The sequence below is a fragment of the Scardinius erythrophthalmus genome, assembly GCF_964197995.2.
Source record: "Scardinius erythrophthalmus genome assembly, chromosome: 8".
NCBI lineage: Eukaryota > Metazoa > Chordata > Actinopteri > Cypriniformes > Leuciscidae > Scardinius > Scardinius erythrophthalmus.
In genome coordinates this window covers 41,528,402-41,546,444 of record NC_138228.1, presented here as the reverse complement: position 1 = coordinate 41,546,444, position 18,043 = coordinate 41,528,402, and the positions used below count along the sequence as shown (strand labels likewise).

The 18,043-nt window shown below is 38.3% G+C and overlaps 1 long non-coding RNA gene across 2 annotated transcripts; it reads right to left on the bottom strand.

Annotated features, from left to right (window-relative positions):
* Positions 1-4,579: 4,579 nt before the first annotated feature.
* On the bottom strand, positions 4,580-9,277 carry LOC308694506. 2 transcript variants are annotated; one of them, XR_014030611.1, is made up of 11 exons: positions 9,251-9,277; positions 7,261-7,459; positions 7,032-7,081; positions 6,539-6,587; positions 6,359-6,434; positions 6,177-6,258; positions 6,051-6,084; positions 5,881-5,967; positions 5,574-5,738; positions 5,355-5,412; positions 4,580-5,262 (listed from the first exon to the last, which is right to left on the bottom strand). It is a non-coding gene; the product is annotated as an uncharacterized lncRNA (long non-coding RNA). The 2 variants fall into 2 exon arrangements; XR_014030612.1 differs by lacking the exon at positions 9,251-9,277 and having other exon boundaries at positions 7,261-8,010.
* Between the last annotated feature and the right edge of the window lie 8,766 nt (positions 9,278-18,043).

Below are 18,043 nucleotides of genomic sequence, written 5' to 3'. Positions count from 1 at the left end.
ATGATCTTTGAAGTGCCATAGTTTTGATTGAATGGACTTTCAAAGGAGAGACATCTTTAAAAATATCTTAATTTGTATTTAGAAGATGAATAAAAGTCTTCTTCTTTATGAAAGTTCTAATTTATAACAGAATTTTCATGTTTGGGTGAACTATCCCTTTAATACCCAAAGCTTTATTGGTTAACCAGCTTCACCAGAAAGACAATGCTGGTCAGACTTACTCAGCTATCAACTAATACCAGCATAAAACAGCCTGGGAATTCTAAGATGGATGTTTCAGCATTTGTATTAAGATGCTGTCTAAAAAGATAGATGTGGATGAAGACACTAGCAAGGTGGCTTACTAAGGTAATTATTTTTCTTTAGTAACAGAAGACCCACGTTTCCACTTTTAAGTTGAAGACCCCCCTCCACTGTGGCACCATGGGGCCGTGACTCCACCATGCCCCATTACTCTCAAAGTCTCCTGCAATGAAGAGAAACGTATTCACTGAGCAGCCTCAGCATGGATGCCGCTTCAATTCCCTGTTGCACCTTCAGCTGCGTGGAGCAGGATCTACCGGTCAGGAGTCTGCAAGTTTGGGTTCACCTCAGATGGCAGAAGAGATATGCGGGTCTCTGCAAGATAGATTTTACCTGGGGTTCTATGGGATGCCATGCTTAATTTCAACAACCTGCAGTCCAAGGGCATCCGCCACAATAATGAGCAAGTACACAGCCTACATCAGCCACCCTCAGCATAAGTGCCTGTGACACTTTATCAGACTGACACAAATGGTTTCCTGGTTTGCTGATCTTCCCGCAAAATACAGCTAAACCAGACCTGGAGAGGCATATTGAAAGTGACGCATCCCCAATTCAAATGAGCTGTGTTTCACCTTGCATCGGTTTCCTTGAATTTAGATGTGTTTCAAAATAGGAACTCTTGAGTTGCTACAGATAAAGGGGATTGCACTCCAGTGCTGTGAGGCATTGAGCCCTTTTGGGCTCAGCTGTAGGTTATTTTATTCTAAAATCAACTATTTCAAAGTCATCTCAAGTTAGAAACTAGCAAAAAGTGACTGGAGCCCACAAACACAGTTCCACAGCACACACTGAAACAGAAAATAGGAAATTGTAAGCGCCATGGGCCAAGAGCGTTACTTCAATCTGAATAGAGCGAAGCACATAAAATAATCCGAAACATAACTGTGGCGGCTGTGATGGTTGTTCATTCAGCATGTCTGGGTATGCACCAATATGGTTTTAAAATACCTGAAGATAACTAAAGTATCTGTTAGCATTCCCATTCAATAACAACCACTTAGATGGCCCCTTGAAGTACCTGATCCACATGCTACCAGCTTTGCTTGTATTTTGGAGCTACAGGGAAATTGTTAACAACATGCAAAATGGCAATAAAGGTGAGTATGAGTAGATAAATGATAATTGATTGGAGTAGATGGAGTGAATGACTTGATGTTTTGTCTGTAGCATGGAGTAAATGGTAGAATCCAGGAATCACAACACCTCAATGGGAAGCAGGTAAGTGTAGTGATGGGCAATTTCGAAACTCTGCTTCATGAAGCATTAAAACCTTTGCGAATCATTGGTCTCAAATCAGTGGTTCGTAGCAGTGGAACTGCCAAAGACATGTGATTTCAGTAAAGGAGGCTTCGTTACGTCATAACTGTTTTGAAACCTTTCCAAATTTCAATGGTTCACCGCTGGGGGGCGATGATCTCTGTGAACTTGTGAATCATGAGGATTCACTGAGATCACCCCCCAATATACAAGTGTATATGAGTTTTGCCTGATCTCTGATCAGTTTTATACATTTGTAGATGTTTTAATTAGACATTAATATAATTAAAAGGAATAATGGAAGTAATAGTCTTTTATTGGCCTATTTAGCTGAGCCATTATGGAACAAACAAAACAACCCCTGAAAATGTATAAAATAACACATATTACATACACTTGAAAGGTAATTAGATTATTAATAAATAACATTTAATAGATTTTACTGTCAATAAAACATTTGCAATGTCTTTGTAAAAGGAGTTTTTATGTATGCTTGGCTTGAGTTTCTGTTGCATTTACACTGTTCTGACCAGCAGGCGTCACTGTGTGTGGCGTTTCGAACGCTTCGGAAAAGTGTATAATTTTGCAAAGCAAACTTTGAAAAGCTTTGTTTCTCTCATCACTACAGTAGGTAAGTGGATATTGGGTACTTGCAAGTATATTGAGCTGTGTGATAGCCAAGTGAGTGAAGGTGAGGGACAGGAGGAATTGTATATATATATATATATATATTTTTTTTTTTTTTATTCAATTCAATTCAATTGGAAACTATTATAATCGAAATAAGTGACATCAACAGAAACGTGTAATCAATATTTGTGTGGAAATTATTTATATTGATTTGTACATGCATTACATAGTTTACATATTTAACACTAAGGAATGATATATATATATATATATATATATATATATATATATATATATATATATATATATATATATATATATATATATCATAATCACAATAATTGTGTACTCCACTGTAATTTTATTCAGCAAGCATGAAAATATGTATTAAATGATTATATTTAAACTAAAATAAAAAAATGCTAGCAATACGTTTTTATAATGTTGTTTTAGAAAAATATCAAACAAGGCAAAAACAAACATAATGTTTTAAATTGGTTTAATTTCTACAAGTATGCAGGGTCAAATCGACCTGTAGTTGAAGAAAAGCCCTACTACAGAAGGGTAAAATTCTGAAGTGATGCTCTTGTTTACCCGGTCAGACGGTCTGAACCTGCAGCTCCAAATGAGATAAACGAGGGAGCAAACACTTAGGTCACCGCTGTGGTATTGATTACCTATTGCACCCCGCTATCGGTCTCAACCTCTATCTCTTTCTCCTGCCCTCTCTTTTCGCAAAACACTCTCTCCATCACTCTCACCTCTTCCTGGTTTGCCCTCATAACTTTTCCTTAGACACAAATGCAGACAAACAAAAAACAAACTGAAGACGAGACGTCAAAAACTCCACAAGAACGAATGTTTGTTTTGAGTCACTTGTTAAGTCAGGCTTTGACAATAAGCAGAATTGGATCCTTTGGACTGAAGATGCATTGTGGTGTCAGTTTTCCGTGAAGTGAAGCTTGGTCTTAAAAATATGGTGTGTTTTGACAGAGAGGCAACTGTGCTGGATGAATTACACAAACCCTGTACCTGATAAAATATTACTCAATTAAAAGTACTAGTTCAAAAATGTATGCTTGTGTAAGATTACAATAGTACCTATTTCTGCATAAAAGGGTTTAATGACAAAAACAAGTACGGGATTATTATGAGATAATATGAGTAATCAACTAGTCAGTGACAGTCAATTAGGGAGATTTGGATGAAAAACAGGTATTTAACTGGCAACTGCCGGGACGAGAAGCAGGTATGCTAACACGGTGGCTAAATGAGGCCATGGGACTGATGTTTTAACTGCATTGTTACCTTTTCCCAGCTAGCCTCCGTTACACTCAGCCACCTAAAATCTCTGCAATTAGTTTGCTCTCAGTGGGGGTTTAGCCAGAAACAGTCGACATGGTAAGCAGGTATGCTAACAAGAGAGCTAAAGACCGCAGCTTCTAGTGCACTAGCTCTCAACGAGCAGGTCTGGACCCACTGTGGGGGCCTAAGCACACTTCCAATGGAGCCGTAAGATGGCTTAAAAATGTTTTAAATAAGACAAAAGGTTTAAAATAAGATGAAACAACTAAAAATCAGGATGTAAGCTGAAATCATATTGCTTACCGTGTGTCATTCCAAACCTGAATGACTTTCTTTCTTCTGTGGAACACAGAAGATATTTTGATGATTGTTGGTAACCGTTTCAGTTCCCATTGACTTCCATTATATGGAGAAAAAAAATACAGAGTACGAAAAAATACTATATACAGAGTATAAAAAAATATACAGAATACGTACCCATACGTTCATTCAAGTGTTCTATTAGTATACTTCTTTTAATCTAAAAATAAGAAAGTGTACTTTCAGTCTACATTTTATATACTTCTCAATAATATACTTTGTGTACTTCTCAGAAATATACTTAAAATTACACTTAAGTGTACTTGACTTATACTGAGAGAAAAGTCCAAGTATATTTGGCCTGTATTTGTACTCAATTTTTTGATCGAGATATACTTAAAAGTATAATTAAGTAATCAAGTGTACTTGGCTTCCCAGATAGCAATGAGTCGGCGGACCACCGTCGGTGCTCCGGCGGCAGTAGAAGCGGCAGAATGGCGACATCGCAAACACGTTGGACGGCGCACCGCCGGCGGCAGCCGCTTTTTAAAAGCGGCAGCCGCCTTCCTACCGCCTTCGTTCCGCGGCCGGCCCGCGGGCCAACCACTATTCCGCCGCCTTTATATTGAAGGCGACCCTTCCGCGGCCCGCCGGAGGCAAGCGCTATTTTCCAGCGATCTGCCGCCGCTTATTCTGGCTATATATATATATATATATATATATTGAATATTTATAGCATGCAGTTTATCAAGAATAATGATTGCTCAAACCAGACAAATATCCACTTGGCATTTTTATTCCACATTTCAAAGTACAGTAACTGTCATTTAAACAAGATGTGTCAGATCACTGAAACATAACAGAAAAATAAATAAATAAATATACTAACATGCAGGTTTCTAATTAAATTTTGGTAAAAAAGAACAACAAAAAACAGCCTTACAAGCAAATTACAACTCTTACAATAATTGTTCATATAAAGAGGACAGCTCTAGGGTGAAAAAAATTACCAGTAAACATTATGACAAGTAAAGAGAATACTTGAAAATAATGTGCAGCATACCAAATAAAATAAATAAAAGTATGACATCACATTTACAAGCCATTTCTAACAATAGGATAAGTGGCAGTAATTTATAGTAAAGCTCTGGAGTAGAATAGACCATTACCGGTATAACTGCAATGCTGACCTGTGGCACAAGGACTAATATTTGAAAAAAGAAAATAAAAGTATTTTGCACAGTTAGTGAGTATAGCGTGACACTTCTGACTTCTTTAGGGGTCTTGATGTTACTGACTGCAAGATTAAGAAAGGATTCCAGTTGTCAGTGATTCTGGGGTGTCAGTAGTCAGCCTGGTGCCTTTTTCTGCCTTCACGGTCAGATGCTCCTTTCAGGTAACGCGAAACGTTAACCTAGACCGCTTCATCAGTGGCATCCTGGGTTGCCGGGTTCTTCCTGATGGCTAATTTAGAAAATACAGATCTATCATTTCATTTGAATTGCTTGAGGCCATACACATCTACTTAAATATAATAAAAAATATATCCAACTTACTTTGAACAATGATCTTCAGGAACATGTCTCTAAAACATGCTTTATCCCCGACACCAAGCTGAAAATCCAAAAAAGTGTTACAAATTACATTTCTCTGAAGCTTCTCATAAATAAATAAAAAATGTGAAAGGCTAAGGATTCAGACTGTAATATATGCAGTATACAATCCTAAATTTTACTTTTTAGATTACTCTATGGCGTTATAATCAGCAAACTTACAAATTGTTCCTGGAGCTTTTTATCCTGCTTCAAACTGTTGTCAAGACACGGCAAATCTTCCTGGGTGTGTAGGGGGAGTAACAGATCCCCTGACAGGGATAACTCCAACAGACACAACATCACCAAATTCTGCAAGACGTCACAGCATAAGGGTCTGATCTGCACCTACAGGGTTTCCCAGAATAAAATAGTCAGTCCTGGTCCCTCAATTACTAAACTATGACATTTATATCTAGATCTACTACATGTACAGGTAGCCCCAGTGGGAATTAAACCAACAACCACAAGTGCTGTTTGCAAGTTGTACCTGATTGCCCAGTGCAAGCAAACATCTTCAACATTGTTTGTTGAACTTGCTTCACCTGCTCTTGAAGTAAGCCGCTGTTATCCGAAGCTACAAAATGAAAGGCATATGGTAATTTTGGACTTACATCACACACAAAAAAGTACAATTTAAGAAACAGTGCAAATTCTCACCTGCTCGTGCATTGCTTTCCCTCAGGGCCTGGTTCTACATTTAAAAAATAAAATAAAAAACAACTAAAGGCACTATTTTCAATACTGTTAAAACACTGGACATTAAAACATAGGGCTAGAATATACCTTCACAGCTGAAAACTTCATGCTTGACACGAGATGCCATTGGAGTACAAGGGCCAACAATAGATCAATGACTTTCTCCCTCCTATTGACAATCATTGACATGTAAAAATATGTTTGAAGTTAGTGCATACATTTAATGAATTGGACTTAAATGTAACACTTAGTTAAGCGCAACGTATTACATATCTCCAGAGTTTTCACCCATATGCTGCCAGGGTAAATTTGCTGCCGGGGGTGTAAAGCTTAGTACTTGATGAGCTGGGGGAGCAAACATAACATCTTTCATTTCAATGCAGAGTAGTGCATATTCAGTAACGAAACAATAATTGAACTGTGCAAAGCTAATGGAATGTACAACACACCTCAACACCTTTCATCCAGAAACTGCTGCAGCGAATCCCATCAAGTGTCCTAGTGAAAAACAGATTATGATAAAAGGATTCATCATCTTAAAGTCAGCATGAATTTTTTTTTACAATTTGTATTTTTATATGTACTATTGTAGTGTTTATGTAAATGATTCATCTGTGCACTTCATTTTTTTTTTATTCATGTACCCTTATAATCTTTAATCAAATACATTACCCTTCCCTCCCCCCTCGAAACAACTTCTCTTCCAGTCATGTGCAATGGCGTGAGGGCGTGGCAACTTCCCTCAAACCATTAGTCTGCTATGAGCAGAGATGGAGGTGAGGAGAGCTAGAGTAAAACCCTGCTCCTCTATTCAATATTCCCTTTCACTTGGAAATACATCACAACACTGGAGAAAAGTCGTTTGTAACTTCTGGTTCATGCCGACTTTAAATAGAAGCAATAGTTTCCAAGACAAAAAACTTCACAAATAACATCACTTACTTGTACTCAAACTCTTGGCGGATTCTGGATTACTGGGGAGAAACCTGGTTCTGAGGAAGAGGAAACAGAAATTTGATAATAATAATAATAATAATAATAATAATAATAATAATAATAATAATAATAATAATAATAATGAATGAAAGAGTCCGTTATCCACAATGAACAGACAAATAAATTACACAGATGAAATAAAGGAAAATCAAATGTACAAGTCAGACCCATATACCTGCTCCCTTCATGAACTTAAAATGATGTTTCTCCCAGGTGCTGTGTGGAGGTGTGCAGCGGATGGCTAAATTGTTCCCTTGTCTTTTTTGCGGAGGTTAAATGGGGGCCAATGGCACATGCCCTTCGCTAAACCACTCTTGCGGAACCACTGCAAATGGCAGATCCTCCTTGTTGATAAACTGAACAATGTGAAGCATCTAAAATAGAAGACACATTAGCATAAAGTATACTTTTTGATTCATTTTTTTCAGGCAAAATCAACAACATTAAAATGCTCACCCCTTCGAAAAAGCAGTAATTTTCACAAGTGGATCAACAGAAAACCATGTTCAGACAAACAAAATCATATAAACAACCTATATATATCGTTATTTTTGTAAGAAAACACCAAAAGTTAAACTACCGCTAAGTCTTTCTAGATGTAAAGTTTGGCTAACGTTACCTACTGTAGCTAGATACATTTCAACATGTAGCAACGTTAGAACATGCTTGAACTGTGTAAAAAAGGTGAACAGCATGTGGTAGCGAACACTGTAATCTAGACTAGCAGCATAATTATGTTTAGTTAGAAAACAACACAAGTTATACTACTATAAAAATCAGTCTTTCTTGTCGTGAAGATTTTGCTAACGTTTCCATTCCCACGTAACGTTAGGCGGCAGAATAATTGTCCGTAGTTCAGGAACTGTAACGTTAGTTAATTCGACTGACCAATACTATCTTAAACCACATGTACTCACACTTGTACAAACATACGTAACAGTTAAACATATACTTAGAAGAAGAAAAAAACTCAACGCCAGGAAGAAACCAAGTAACGTTAGCCTAGCTATGTCAGAAACATGGCGGAAACTTTGCAAACAAGACTAACTTAAAGGGTTACTTCAGGATTTAGCATTAAGCTTTGTATTAGTAGAAAACCTGTAGTATTTTCGAATTACCATGCTTTCCACCCTCATATCCCCCTGAGAGGAGAGATTTATGTATTTTTTGTCTGGAAAAAATCCTCCGATGACGCAAAAATCGTCATTTTGCGTCATCGGAGGATTTTCTGGACAGAGGCTAAAGACTACAGCCAGTAGAAGGCGTTGTTCCGCATGTTTTTAGCCCGCCCATAGAGGGTGGGATCTCACTCAGAATGTACACAGTGTCAGCCGTCTTTCTTTGGAAGCTAAGCTTGCAGGCTCTTGTTCTGTGGAGAAAGCTGAATAGTAGGAGAAAGCTGAGTAAGTAACCATCCTCCTTTTCCCGGACTTGTCCGGCGGGCGAGATCGTTCAAAATGTCCGGGATTCAGCTTTTGCTTTCTGCGGTCGCCATTCATTGTTTACATGCACACCTTTCAATCTAACTGAATTCATTACGATTGGTGAATTTGAATGTAGTGTTTACATGAACGCTAAACAAGTGATCGGTTGATGTGCGTTTTACCATTGCTAAGAAAAATTCCCGCTCCTCCGTGAGAGATGGGAGACCCGGCGCGTCTCAGTAATGACGCCACCGGCCTCGCGCTGTTCTCCCGCGGCCGTCAGCCTCGTCCTGCTCGCCACAGTAAACATGATGAATGGCGACTGTAGAACGCAATAGCCGAATCCCGGACATTTTGGACGATCTCTAAATCCCTCGCAAACTCATCACGTAGGCTAGCTTTGTTGTTTACAACTGCGCACTCTTACCGGTAGGCGTGGCCTCCTAAGGCAGCGAAGCAAGTGCATTCTGGGAGTTGTTGTCTTTCATCCACATAAGCCAAAAATACATTTTCTGGCTTTTCTCAGTCTAGAAAGCTCCAAATTAAAAAATTTCTTCACATTTCTTCTACTTAAATGACCTATTTTAAATACACATTCATCTTCTCAGAGGTGAAGTATCCCTTTAAGTTACTTTAGCTTGACTAGTTAGGCAAGAACAGATTTTAAGAAGAAGTACTAAAAACAATGTCAAAAATGAACATAGTAATATTGCATCACACAAAAAGGCAAAATGTACTTACTTAAAAGATCGTATATTTCCTCTCTCCAAATACTGAAACCGTGTGAGGAGCATAGAGGTGACGAGACGAGTTATCTGCTTCAGTTTTTTAGGTGCTGCCCCTCTCGACCGGTGGAGGTACTTCTCTGTTTGTGCTTTAACATTTTCTTAAACATTTGTACAGGTCGTGAAACTCGCAATTGCAAACTGCAAAGTAATCCCTTATACATGTAAAAGGTAAAATAAATAAAAAAAAAATTAGCTTGTAAAAACAATGAAAGACATGACAGAGAGACAAAATATTTCTAAATATTTCACTTTATCCTTCAGGTCAAAACAGACATTTTCATGTTTCTCATAGACAATACCATGGTTGCAAATTAATAAAAAAATATATAAAGCAAACCCAAGATTTTGGCCAAGTTGCAGATGTCTTTCATTGTTCACTGATTTCAGGCATTGGTGAAAAATCTAAATTGTTCATACCATGAATGAAATATTTAAAAAAAATAATCAGAATCAGAAAGATATTTATTGCCAAGTAAGTTTTAGAAAAATTAATCATTTTTGGTCTATTATTGGTACATCTCAAATTGTGCATAAATCAAAGAAATGTAAAGAATTGTCACCTTAAGTGAATAAAATAATTCTATATATTTTACATATCTGCTATCGCTTCAGAGTTTCAAAGTAGGCTAATTTAAATGGAATCAGAGTCAAATCTGTTATAACCCCTAATGGCTTTAGAGCAACAACAAAAATGTATATAATTCACATAATAATTATAATCGCTTTAAATGTGAAAAGTAGTTAAAATGCTATCAGTTTCACTCATGGCTGGTCGATATCAAAGCGGCTTGCCGCCAGCCGGCCGCGGTTCATTTAGACGGCGGCAGCCGTCAGAGAGAATGAAGTCGGCGGCCCGGCGGCTGTTCGCCGGCGGCATCTCGCAAGAAATGGGAGTGACGTATTCGGCGGCAAACGTTTAATCTCCGCCAGCGGGGCGCACCTATAGCCGACAGCTTGGGGCCGGCGGCAAAAAGAAGCCGTGCAGATATTTTTTGCTATCTGGGTTGTAGTTGTGTTAACTCTTTTGATCAAGTAGCCTATTAAATATACTTTTTTTTTTACAGTTTACTTTAAGTACACATTGATATTAGTATACTTACTACATAAAGTATACTTAAAAATATACTTGAACATTATTTAAGTATACTTCATAAAATTAACTTGACGTATACTTCTTTTTCGTAAGGGTAATTCGTACAGTTATTCTTCTGCCTTTTTCCATTGCATATCAGCTCGGAGATATACAATATATATATATATATATATATATATATATATATATATATATATATATATATATATATATATATATTAGGGCTGGGGGAATTAACGCGTTAATCTTTGCGATTAATTTGAAATGTTTAACGCGTTAAAAAAAAATAACGCATTTAACGCAGCACACTTTTTTTGCCTCGTTTTAATGATTTCCTGTTGCGGCTGCTATTGAAAAGGCCGCCCCTCCGTGTTCGGCGATCACGTTTCATTCTCGCGCAGCTTTCATGAGCTGGTCTTTTCCGCTCCGTGTGTGCGCCGCGCTGTGTTCCGCGTGTGTGTGTGTCGGCGCGCTCTGTCGTTAACGGCCCAGCGGCGCGCTCTCCGTTCCGTGTGTGTGTGTGTGTGTGTCGGCGGCTCTAACGGCCCAGCGGCGCGCTCTCCGTTCCGTGTATGTGTGTGTGTCACGTGTGTGTGTGTGTGTGTGTGTGTGTGTGTGTCGGCGGCTCTGTCGACAACGGCCCAAACGCTTCAATCATGTACCGAGCACTGGAAAAGTAAAGTCCACTCAAATAACGTGAAATTCTGTTTGCTGAGCTGGTATATTAGTTTAGTTTACGATTCCCAGCCCTAATATATATATATATATATATATATATATATATATATATATATATATATATATATATATATATATATATATAAGAAAATAATAATGACAAGTGTAAATAAAGCTCCAAACAGGAATTAATATTAGGATAAAAGTGTTTATCGGGTAGGAGATGAGGGCTTTAGAGGCAGGAACAAGTAATGTCACAATAAGGCAGCATCCCTTTTTAGTATTGATTTTAATAAATACAATGTGTACTGCAACACACCAAGGTGCAAACAGTATCTGCCACTATTTGCATTAAGTATAAATCTAACTGCAATTTCCACTTAGTGTTCATATAATTTAATTAATTAATTTAATTTAATGTTATTTGCACTTAGTGCAAATAAATACTTTTGTTGCTAGTTACACATAGTGTAAATAGTATCTAATGCTAGTTGATGACCCATTGTTTTCATTATAAATAACATTATATTAGTGCCCAGCACGGGTAACAAGTAAGGTATACAAGTGGTATCAAGACACAGTTCTATTACAGATTTTGTATAATAGTATAGCCTAAGGCATCAACTGTACTTTGAGCCAGCCAGGTAAGGGAGAATGACATCATGACTGGCAGTTTAGATTGATTCAAAACCACAAAAGTATGGAGTGAAGAAATATCTGCCCAAAAGAGTTGACAGAGATGTCAAAGAGTGCTGTATAAATAATATGTTTTTCTGGCACTGGGTAAAGCTACTGATGTTGACACAATTTGAGCTGCTGAGCTGACAGAACTTTTGCCTCTTTTTTACATTTACATTCTAAAGGCCCATTCACACCAAGGAAGATAACTAGATAACGATAAACATATAGTTCAAAGAATCATTCTCAATATATTACAACTCATATATTATCCAGAGACTGGTCTTTTCACAGTAACTGTCAACATCCAATATTAGGTGATGCACAATACTAAGTAAATTTATTTTGTTTGACACCTTAATGGCTGATGTAGGATTGAGTGCGAAACAAACACAAATGAATCTTCCAGGTGAATTGTTCAAACATAGTTTCTCACAGAACTGAACATTCCAGACACCAAATCACCAACCCCAGAGCCATAAAAGAAGGCTCCAGCCAGCCAGTCTCCGCTGACCAACGAAAACCCCCAGCTAAGAACTTTATGGCCATGCAAGCTTCAAAGAAGATGAGCCCAACTAAAGAAAGAACTGGTCAATGTAAGATAGCTTGGAAAAGAATGATTGGCTCAGAGATAGCACAATTCAGCCCGATCAAGATAACAGCAGAAGCTGCTCGAGCCCACAACATTCCAGACTCCCCCCCCCCGTAAGGACCTCGGATAGACCTCAGGGTGTAAAATCGTTTCAAACCACAGAGCTGAGATTTTACCTATAACATAAATAAAATCATTCAAGAACAATTTTCAATGGACTTATAGATCAAGCATCATGCAACGACATGATTCTATATTGTTCCTACAATAGATGGGTGTATCTGATATGCTTAGATGCCATACAATTCATGTAATTGTAATAATTGATAGATTTTTGAATGAAAATGTGTTGTGTTTCATATCGATATGATCTTATGTTCTTAATTCAAAGGATGGCTTGATTGAAATCTGTGGAAAATGTTTCGGATTCTTATAATAGTAATAATGTCTTAGCTGTGGCCTCTGTACTCTTTGCTAGAGCTTAGAGAGTAAGGAGAGCACAGATAAGCTTGATTTATGATAAGAAGTGAAGAGAACGCCACCTCCTAAACAAAGACAGTGTCTAATTGGTTAGAACTGATCCAGGAGGCTGGGTGGACATTTGAGTTTAAAATCTTAACACCAGAACAAAGTAGAGTTTCAGTGCAGAACCAAAAATGCAGCGGGAGATGAAGATCTAAGACAGACAAGTAACCATGTAAAACGCGCAGACGAAATAACCCAAATCAAGATCTGAAGAACATGGGTTAAACAGCTTCATTCAAGCCATCATCTACTCTTCTCAATTTCCTTTCTTTTCTTAGTTTCCTTTCTTTTCCGTTGTGAGTCTCGGTTCTAAGTTAAGTTTTGCGATAAGATTTCGAGCCACGTTTCTTCTGCAAAGCCAGCTTCAAACAAAGACTTTCATCCCGCCAGCACACCACGTGACTGACCACGTGACCCAGACATCAGGCACGCGAGACCAGCCAACGAACGGACCGGGAAAACCCCTTTACACGCAACAAAAAGGGAATCCCCAAAAGCAAAGACAAGCAAGTACTGCCTCCAGACTCTTAGCTAAACTGGTGTATTTGATACTGATTTAATAACCTAGGAAACGACAAAAGGGTTAAACTAATGATTGATGGTTCATTCAGGTTGTGTCTTATAAGTGCATAGAAAACTGGGATTACATCATCTCACTCTTACTCTCACTCTTAAAACTTAATCTTTCCTTACTCTTTTCTTTCTGCAACGCGTATGAATGTGTATGTGTGTGTTTGTGTTAGATATTAGTTTTATGTGTTAGAATAATCAATAAAGTCTCGTTTGTATTTTAAAGAGAAATATTACTTGTGTTATTGTGCTTACAAATTTAATGTCTTAAACTTCTGATCTAAGTTACCTTGCTAACTATATAGTGTTTCACTATAGTTCGGATATTTATATCCGTTGCAGAGTGGATAGTTACAGCCAGTTCAAATGAACCGCGAACGAGTCATTTGCTCGGTTGTAATAAGTGACTCTTTTGAATTCCCTATAAATTAATTAATAATTCCTTTGAGCTAAATTGTAATCACTACAGAATACATAATATCTTACATATTGGTGGAGGATGCGGGCAGTTTAACCTAAAATTGTAAGCATATACGAAGTAATTATATTGTCATAGTAGCCTATGCGGAGAGATCCGAACCTCCGAGTCTGTGTGTGTGACGTATGCAGCGCGCGCCGCGCGCTCTGTTTGAATGAATGACCTGCTGCTTGAGCTGTTACTCTAGTCTAGTCTGCCTCCCCATTTTATTCTTTTTATTTGTTATTTTATTCAAACTGCAGTAAAATAACCCAAGATATAAGATCCCACGCAACGATAAGGTAACAATTGAGCGTGTCCCTCGATTCTGAAATACTTTATTTATAGCTTAAGACATCTGCGTGTTCCAGAGTCTTTCAAATAGCTATAACGTTATGTGTGTTTGTATCAGTCAGAGAGATGAATTAAATTAAAACTGCAGTAATTAAAATAACCATGTAAAGGACGGACGAGCGTGTCCCTCGTCTAACGTGAACGTTAGTCCTTATTTATCTGATCGTCACTCAGTGCGTGTTCCACTGGGACAACATTCTCCTCACAGAGCGATGAGCGTGTTTCTAACGTTATTTGTTTGATTCACCGTGCGTGTTCCACGGCGATTCGTGATAAACTTAGAAGCCTATATTTGTGACTGGCAGTGCGAGTTCCACTGCTAGGACGAATATTCTCAGTTAAGTTTTAGTTTTTCCCAGGTTGTCAGTGCGTGTCCCACTACAATCCCCGTGATAAATAAGCTTATCTGTGTCTGTTCAATTAATTTTCGTATAAACACTGCGTATGTCCGAGTGTAATTGAATAGGAGTTATTTAAAGTTGTGTTCAAGTAAAGCTTGACGTTGAAACTCAACCAACAGTTAAGAACCCTGTTGTTTTCGTGTGCTCAGATAAAATTGCACAGAGACGATCCACAGAGATCGCTATAGCGATATATTGTTCCATCTATTACAGCACAAAGCTGTCCTTTAAAGTTAATCACTCTTAAACAACTGAGTGAAGCCCCACGTCGTAAAAACAGCTACGAGTGGTGTCCTTTATTTGTATTTTTGAAATGCGCCGACATTTCACGTAAGATGATCGACGTGTATATTCTTTGAACATTGTTGAAATGCGCCGACATTTCATGTAACATGCGTAACTGTTTACAAACTGTTGCAATTCACATGTTTGCCCACTAGCGTTGTTTTGTCGCCATAGTTACAATCGTGACACGGAAGTCTTAACCAACGCTTCCGGGTGAACTCTGACCAACGCCAAAGTGTAAACAAACTGAAACAAAACCCAGTTGTGGCTAAGCTAAGGCTAAAGCTAAGCTAAGTAGTTGTTTACAATTGAGGCCTAATATTAAATGCTAAAGCCTAAGCATTATTTCCGGTTATCAGTAGTAAAATCAGTGGTTAAATACAGTGTCTGTTTGAACAACGTTAAAGTGATTTAACCATTTAAACACCTTGACTTTTATACCTGTTGGTTCTTTTCTTCTTTCCTCTTTTACCTGTCTCATACTTTATTTTTCTGTGAAAAGGAAACTTCGGTTCACAATTATTAATTTCATTTACCTGCATTTTACTTGAAAATAAAAGACTGGTTTATGATTATTAATTGCCAAATTCTAATTTGATTTAAAAAAGGAAATATTAAATCAAGATTGAAGTTTTATTTTTCTAAACAGGTAATCTCTAACGATTTCTAGATTTATTTTTAATAAATCTAATTTCTTAATTCTCATAATTTCTAAATTTATCTTTTAGATTTAATCACTTCAGGTGAATAAGTCTTAAACTTTGAAAGTTAAGTAAACTTATTCAACCAACATTTCCCTATTACAAATATTGTTAGACTCATACTTGCTCCTGTATTGTTAGTGCGTTGTATCCTCCGTTTCTCCTTTCTTTTTGTTACGGTTATAAACCTAACTATTCTATCTGATTTAGTCATTTACCTCTTTATTTTAATTTCCCTTTTGCTTATTTCGTCCATTACATTATTACTTTCTTTCATCTTTTTATTACCTTTTTCTTTTCTTTTTACTCTAGCTTGGGAGTAACACACCTGAGCCTCAATAGGAGACATTGGTATCTCACTACAAGTGTCAAATAAATCAGAGATAACCCTCTCCTACAAAGTTTTATTTTTGAATGTTTAGTTGTTGGCAACTAGCAATTCTGCACTCGTAGTTCGACAAAGGCTCCAGAGCCATTTGTGGATCCAATCTCCTTCCCTCCTTTCCTTCTTACATCCTTCCTGTTCTGTCCTGCTTTCCCATTCTTCACATTTGTAGGGAACAAACCTGGAAGAACCATAAATCGAGTCTAAAGAAAGAGAAAGATAATTTTTCCAAAGAAAACAATTATTAGGTATTTGATTTTTGATCAAACCCTCTCTGTTCTCCATACTCTCCCTGCATCTGTAAACGCAATTTACAATTTGACATCTTATCCAAGATCAATTAACAGAGACAAGTGTTGAGCAACCGTCGCCTTCAAAGCATCCCATCAGAGCTGTAAGCGGTCCAAACTGAAGGTGTGTCAATCCTGTCAAACTTAGAAAAGAGGTATCAGCATTATTATTGTATTATTTTTCGTTGGAAAACAAACAATTACATTGTTTACCTTTCTGGAAACAGATTCTCTTTGATAGGAAACGTTTACGAGAAAAATATTTCTCATAGTTAAGAACTTTCTTTCTTTTTGTTATTGAATTTGTTTTAACCTTTTTCTCTATTTTTCCCTCACTTAGTTGAGTGACAAAGTTTCCACATCACTAACCTACCTGTCTACACTGAGACCAACACTTAGACATTGCAACACTTCACTATTGTTGTACAGTCACTGAAACGACACTTAGTGTTCAACCACATATACTGTAGCTCATACCCCTCACAGATCTGTGTCAGTCTCTTCACTCCAGCGTGCCAACATGCCGTGGACGACAAACCCCACTGACGACGTGGACGTCTGGCTCAGAGGCATCACAGACTGCCTCACACCAAAGACAATTGAACTGTTATTATTTTTAATAATAATCATAACGCTGAGAAGATTCCTGACAAATGATTCAAGCCAAAACCACAACCACGTGGAACTAACCAAGATCATCTGTTCCCTAAGCAATGCCTTTACAGCCCAGCTGACACTAAGCGACAAGCACATCACCCACCTTCAGGAGGAGCTGACACGTGCCCAGAGCCGCATAGACAAGCTGGAAGTGAAAGTCCAGGACGACTTCAAGCGTCAGACCACTGAGTTCTTGAGAGAGCTGATGCACACTCAGCGCTGCACAGACCAGCTCAAAATGAAAGCTCAAGACAAACTCATGCCTGATGTAGTGGAGCAAGAAACAAAGAAACAAGTTGACAAGCTCCAAGAAGCCCTTGCAGTCACTGAACGTGACAAACAAGAATTAAAGACTGTCCAGAAGCACCTGGTAAACCAACTCCAGGCTGCTGAACATCAGCTAGAGAAAGCTAAAGCTGACATTAAAGACAAGAACTCTAAAATTAATGCTCTGAAAGACCACCTGGAAAGGTGCAGTGCTGACATTGACCATCTGACCCAACAGCGAGATGACGCCAACGACGAGCTCTACGCGGTCAGAGGTGAACTCCAGCACATTTTCCAACAGAAACCAGAGCCAAGAAGGGAGAGACCTCCCTCAGCATCACCACTGCTGAGCAGAACAGAGTCCTCCATCCAAGAACTGCCATACAACAGAAAAGGTGAATGGCCGCAACCCAAAACATCACCAGCCTTCACTACAGAACTGTTCACTGCCAACAAGCAACGAGAGCTCATCCAGGCAGACTCCAAAGCTGCGCAGGCGATGACCTTTAAAGATCTCAACAAGCTGGTTAAGAATATCACTCAGTTCAACCCGAACTCCACAGAGGGCCAAGACATTGAAGCCTACATCCGAGATATCAACTTCCACCTAGAGGTGAGACCACATGTGACTGACAGAGACAGGTTCTACCTCCTCCGATCCACCTGCAGTCCAGAGGTACGAAGCTTCCTAGACCGACAACCTGCTCATGTCAAGTCAAACTACCAGCTGCTATGTGAGACACTGATTAAGGAATTCACAGGCCCAGAGTCGGAACATGGTGTGTTAATCGCCTTGGAAACCAAACAAGGTCG